This window comes from Stomoxys calcitrans, chromosome 2 (genome assembly GCF_963082655.1).
Source record: "Stomoxys calcitrans chromosome 2, idStoCalc2.1, whole genome shotgun sequence".
NCBI lineage: Eukaryota > Metazoa > Arthropoda > Insecta > Diptera > Muscidae > Stomoxys > Stomoxys calcitrans.
In genome coordinates this window covers 46840008-46846301 of record NC_081553.1, presented here as the reverse complement: position 1 = coordinate 46846301, position 6294 = coordinate 46840008, and positions in this window count along the sequence as shown.

Sequence of the window (6294 nt, the reverse complement as noted above, 5' to 3'; positions counted from 1 at the left end):
CTTGAGCCTCTAGAGGGCGCAATTCTTATCCGATTGGAATGAAATTTTGTACGACATGTTCTGTTATGATATCCAACAACTGTGCCAAGTATGGTTCAAATCGGTCCATAGCCTGATATAGCTGTAATATAAACCGATCTTGGGTCTTGACTTCTTGAGCCTCTAGAGTGCGCAATTCCCATCCGATTGGAACGAAATTTTGCACGACGTGTTTCATTATGATATCCAACAACCGTGCCAAGTATGGTTCAAATCGGTTTACAACTTGATATAGCTGCCATTTTGCACGACGTGTTTTGTTATGATATCCAACAACTGTGCCAAGTATGGTTCAAATCGGTTCATAACCTGATATAGCTGTCATATAAACAGATCTGGAGACGTGACTTCTTGAGCCTCTAGAGGGCGCATGACGTATTTTATTCTTAATTTCAACAACTGTGTCAAATAAGGTGTAAATCGGTTCATAAACCGATATAGCTTCCATATAAACCCATCTGGGTTCTTGACTTCTTGAGCCTCTAGAGGTCGGAATTATTATCCGATTTGCCTAAAATTTTGTACGACAGATCCTCTCATGACCATCAACATTTATTATGGTCTGAATAGGTCTATGCACCAAAACACCTCCCCCAAAGGGCGCAATTCTTATTCGAATTGGCTGACATTTTACACAGAAAAGATGCCGGGAAAAGAACTCGAAAAATGCGATCCATGGTGGAGGGTATTTAAGTTTCGGCCCGGCCGAACTTAGCACGCTTTTACTGGTTTTTAAATATGGTTGTATATATATATTTTTTTATTTCATTTTATTTTATTTTATTTTATTTTTGTTGTATTTTATTTTATTTTATTTTATTTTATTTTATTTTATTTTACTTTATTTTATTTTATTTTATTTTATTTTTTTTTTAAATTTAATTTAATTTAATTTTAATTTTATTTTTGTTGTATTTTATTTTATTTTATTTTATTTTATTTTATTTTATTTTATTTTATTTTATTTTATTTTATTTTATTTTATTTTATTTTATTTTATTTTATTTTATTTTATTTTATTTTATTTTATTTTATTTTATTTTATTTTATTTTATTTTATTTTATTTTATTTTATTTTATTTTATTTTATTTTATTTTATTTTATTTTATTTTATTTTATTTTATTTTATTTTATTTTATTTTATTTTATTTTATTTTATTTTATTTTATTTTATTTTATTTTATGTTATTTTATTTCATTTCATTTTGATTTATTTTATTTCATTTTATTTTATTTTGTTTTATTTCAATTTCTGTTAAGGCCCCTTCATCAAAATCTCACAACTCTATTGCTTGGGAATTAAAAGTTCGAAGGTATTTTTTGGAACTACTACCAGCATTCTACAAACGCTTATTTCCTGACTATGGGGATATTTTATTTTTAATAGTCTGTGTGGATTGTGTGCTTTTAACGAAAATTGCTAAACTCTGGAAATTATTCTGCAACACATTGTGCATTGACTAAAGCAACAACAATAAGACCGTTGAAAACTTTTAACTACGAAAATTCCAAAAACGGACAACAAGAACTTAACTTCGAATAGACATGGAGTTCTCTGTGCCAACCATCTTAACTGTGAAGCTGTTTGGGTTTTAGGTTCATTCTTTGATTCTTTTACAACAGAGGCTAAACATCACCCAGCATTACCACTTAGGACATGGATTTCGAATGAATATTGCAATCTTTTGAGATAATATTTGCTCGACTTAACTGCAATTAGTTAGCAATTTAAGTTTCTGTCTATACCAACTCTCTTGCTCCTTTCTGCCTCTTACTCGTTAGGAGTTTTATAGCCAATATCTGATAAAAGCTGGAAAATGTTTTTTTCAACACAATGTGGAATAGCCGTAATAAGACTTCTTACGTTTTCGTCGAATGCTGGTTGTTGCTGCCATGGTTGGCAACTTTGGCTATTTTCAGCTTTCTCTTTCGTTGTTGTCCATAAGTAGCTCAAATTTCTTAATTTTCCAAATAAAACATAAAAACAACAACAAATGGAAAGTTTTGTCTTAGTATAAGTTGTTGAGGTTTTTGACCAAAAGTGGAAAGTAATCAAAAAGTTGTTAATATCAAATTTGGCTGAGGTGTAATGAAAAAAAGGACCATAACAGTGGATAGAGGAGCAATTTATTGCTATGATGAGATTGGAGAGACATCGAATATATCGATTTCTACTGAATCGGCATTGGTTAAGATATATTTTTAGTTTTTCTGATTAAAAACATTTCATAGTTAACAAATTTTTGCACCTCCACACCAGGCTGCTGTCAGCCTCATGCACCTACCGCAAGGATATCAAATTTTGTCTTGCCGTCTTTGAAGATCCCTCTTTTAATTAGGCCTTTTATTGACATGAGTGTGTTGGTTGGTGAAAATCAAATGAACTACAATCATTGCAAACAATACAAATTGTAGGAGAAGAAAAGTATTCAACCATTATTAAATGAACTGTAAAAAAAAACCAGCCTTATAACTCTCTGGTTCAACTAACTAATACCACAATAGCTTCCATTCAAATGTACCTTTGAACATTTAATGGCCATTATTTTCATTTTTTTGCCTTCATCAATGACGGCCTCTTTGCTACAACAACCCACAAGCAATTTTCCCAAATATAATCACGCACTTGTCGATTATTGATTTGTTGGGTTAGCCATGGCATTTCAATAGTCCTTGTTGGTTGAACTAAACGTATATCCTTTGTGTGTGTTGTGATTTAAATGTTGTTGTTGTTGATGTTGTTGCTACCATTGCTGTTGTTTGCGTTTACATTTGTGTTTTAATTGCAAATTGGAAATTTTATACTGTTGACGTGGTGGCTCTGCTGGTGCTTGCGCTAGTGGTAATGGCATTGGCTGCTGATGGAATCCTTTGCTTTGTTGGCTTGTCTGGACTTTGCCATAGAATTTTGGTACTACACTGGTAGCCCGCTTCATGGGTGCCCCTAAGTTTGTTGTAAATGGCAATACAATGAATGCCAGAATGAATGAATGAACTGTCGGCAGATTCCTTTTGGCCGATATCAAATTTTTTGTTGTATTCCACTCGTCGTCGTCGTATGTTTGTTGGTATGCTGTGTATTGTATTCTCTTGATCGATCTAGATAATATAGAATGCGAGTAATTGTTCAAATTAACAACAACACAATAATAAAGGATTTAAAATTTTTAGTGGGAGGATTCTAACAATTATCTGCATATCAGTTTAATCGTGATTTAGACATTATGGTCATATATTTTTCTCGAATAGACTTATATTTCAATAGTATTGAAATAGCACAACAATATATGGTACAATATGGGGTTAACTAGAATTTTGTTCAATAGAAAGCGAATAACAAATTTCTAAACATTTTGCTAGCAGTTTCAGTGGTATGGTAATATTGGGTTTAAGTTCGTTTTTATACCCACCACCATGAGATGGGGTATATTAATCTAATCATTCCGTTTGTAACACATCGAAATATTGATCTGCGACCCATAAATTAAATAAATTCTGGATAGTCTCGGCATTTTGAGTCGATCTAGCGTAAAGCTAGCCGCTTGAAATTTTGCACAAATACTTAATATTGATGTAGGTCGTTTAGATTTGGATCTAGCCCCCATATAAACCGATCCCCCGATTTGATTTCTTGAGCCCCTAGAAGTTTCAATTTTCATCCGATTTGGCTGAAATTTCGAACAAAGACTTGAGTCATGACTTTCAATATTCATTTCAAGAATGATCAAAATCGGCCTATAAACAGACATAGCCCCCATATAAACCGCACCCCTGATTTGACTTCTTAAGCTGTTAGAAGCCTCAATTTTCATCCGATTTTGCCGAAATTTTACACAAAGACTTGAGTTATGTCTTCCAATATATATACTAAGTATAATCCAAATTGGTCTATAAACAGATATAGCCCCCATATAAACTCATCACTAGGAATGATTGGGTTCTGAATTCCAACACCTGTGTTGGACTTGGGTTCTGTATGATCTGAATCGGGCTATAAGCTGGTATAGCCCCATATAAAATGGTCCCCCGGATTTTCGGTTATTCCGCCCTTAGAAGCCTTAATTTTCTCCAGATTTTGGCTGAAATTTGGAACAAAGACTTGAGTTATGAATTCCATCATTCCATGCCAAGAATGATCCGAATCGGCCTATAAACAGATATAGCTGCCATATAAACCGATCCCCGGATTTGAGTTCTTCAGCCTTTAGATGCCTAAATTTCACCTGATTTGGCTGAAATTTGGCCCTTAAACCTATCTTATGACTTACAACATCAGTGCCAAGTTTTATTCGAATCGGTCAATATGGTGATATAGGCCCCCTAAGTACCGACATCTCGATATGACTTCTTGAGAAGAAAATTATTCAAATACAAACTCAATTAATAACGGTAAATTTTTAGCGGAATCCGTGGTGATGGGTAGATTCGGGCCGGCCGAACTTAAGATCCTTTTGCTTGTTATATTTATTTAGCATGCCCTATGCATTAATAGCAACCACATTTTGACTAAAATTTTTTAAAAAAAAGTTTTTTTATTCTGCTTTCTATTCTAAACAACAAGTAAAAGAGGGCTAAGTTCAGACGGACCGAATCTTATATACCCTCCACCATGGATCTAATTTGTGAAGTTTTTGCCCGCCATTTCTTTGAAGGCAAACAGAGAATAATGATAAGAATTGCCTCCTATATGGGCCCAAGGAGAAAAAGAAGGGTTTATATGGGAGCTATATCAGGTAATGGACCGATTTGAACAAATTTGGCACGAGAAGTCGTTGAACAAAATTCAACTGAATCGCATAAGAATTGCGCCCCTCTAGAGGCTCAAGAAGAATATTCTTGAGATACGTTTGTATGGGAGCTATATCAGGTTATAAACCGTTTTGAATCATACTTAGCACAATTGTTGGAAGACATTACAAAACACCTCATATAAAATTTTAGCCAAATCGTATGAGAATTGCGCCCTTTAGAGGGTAAAGAAGTCAAGATCAGATATCGATTTCATTAAAATCGGATAAGAATTACGCCGTTTATAGGCTGCAGAAGTTAATATCCAAAATCGGTTCATATGACAGCTATATCAAAACATGGACCAATATGGCCACTTACAATCCCAACGACCTACTTTAATAAGAAGTATTTATGCAAAATTTCAAGCGGCTAGCTCTACTTCTTCGAAGATTAGCCTGCTTTCCACAGACAGCCAGACAGAGGGACAAACATGGCCAGATCGACTTAAAATGTCAGGACAGTCAAGAATAAATAGTATACTCCCATCCTGTGGTGGAGGGTAAAAAAACAAACCCTATCGGTTTCAGCTGCACAAAAAAAAAATCCAACGACAAAATGATACAACCAAAATAAGCAAAATAGCGCGAAAAACAGATGACTGACCGGACTGCACGACGAAAAATGTGTGCTGGGATATGCCCATATTGAAACGTTACTCTTTGGCAAACGAAAATTGCTGCTTGTCATGTTTTTAGCATTGTGTGAGTTGCTGTAGCTGGATGTTCTTTTAAGTTAGAGATATTGGCGGTTGGTGGTTTACCTCTCTGCGCTCGAAGAAAGGTACCCTGATTTGATCCAATGTTCGTCTCAACATGTAAACGCGTGTTCGGCCGGGCCGAAACTTGGGAATGGATTCTGCTAAAAATTTATACAAAATAAATTTAGTTGTAGGTCATAATTTTATTCTACATACCAAACATCTGTCAAACCAGCTAACATTAAAGCTTCTAGGAACCGAACAAGGATGATCGAGAGACCGGTTTATATGGGAGCTATATCAGGTTATAGACTGTTTTTGACCATAATTGTTGGAAGTCGTAACAGAACATCGCATGAACAATTTGATCCTAATCGGGCAAATTTTGCGGTTTGTAAGGACTCAAGAAGTCAAATCGGATGATCGGTTTATATGGGAGCTATGTCAGGTTGTAGACCGATTGAGACCGTACTTGGCACAGTTGTTGAAAGTCATAACGTAACTCCACATGCAAAATTGGATAAAAATTGCAGCTACTAGCGGCTCAAGAAGTCAAATCGGGAGATCGGGTTATATAGGAGCTATATCAGATTGTAGACCGATTTGGGCGGTACTTGGCTCAGTTGTTGGAAGTTATAACAGCACACCATGTTCCATTTCAGCCAAATCGGACAAATATTGTGGCTTCCAGGGGCTCCAGAAGTCAAATCGGGCAATCGGTTTATATGGGAGGGATATCCAAATTTGAACCGAGTAGGTGGAAGCA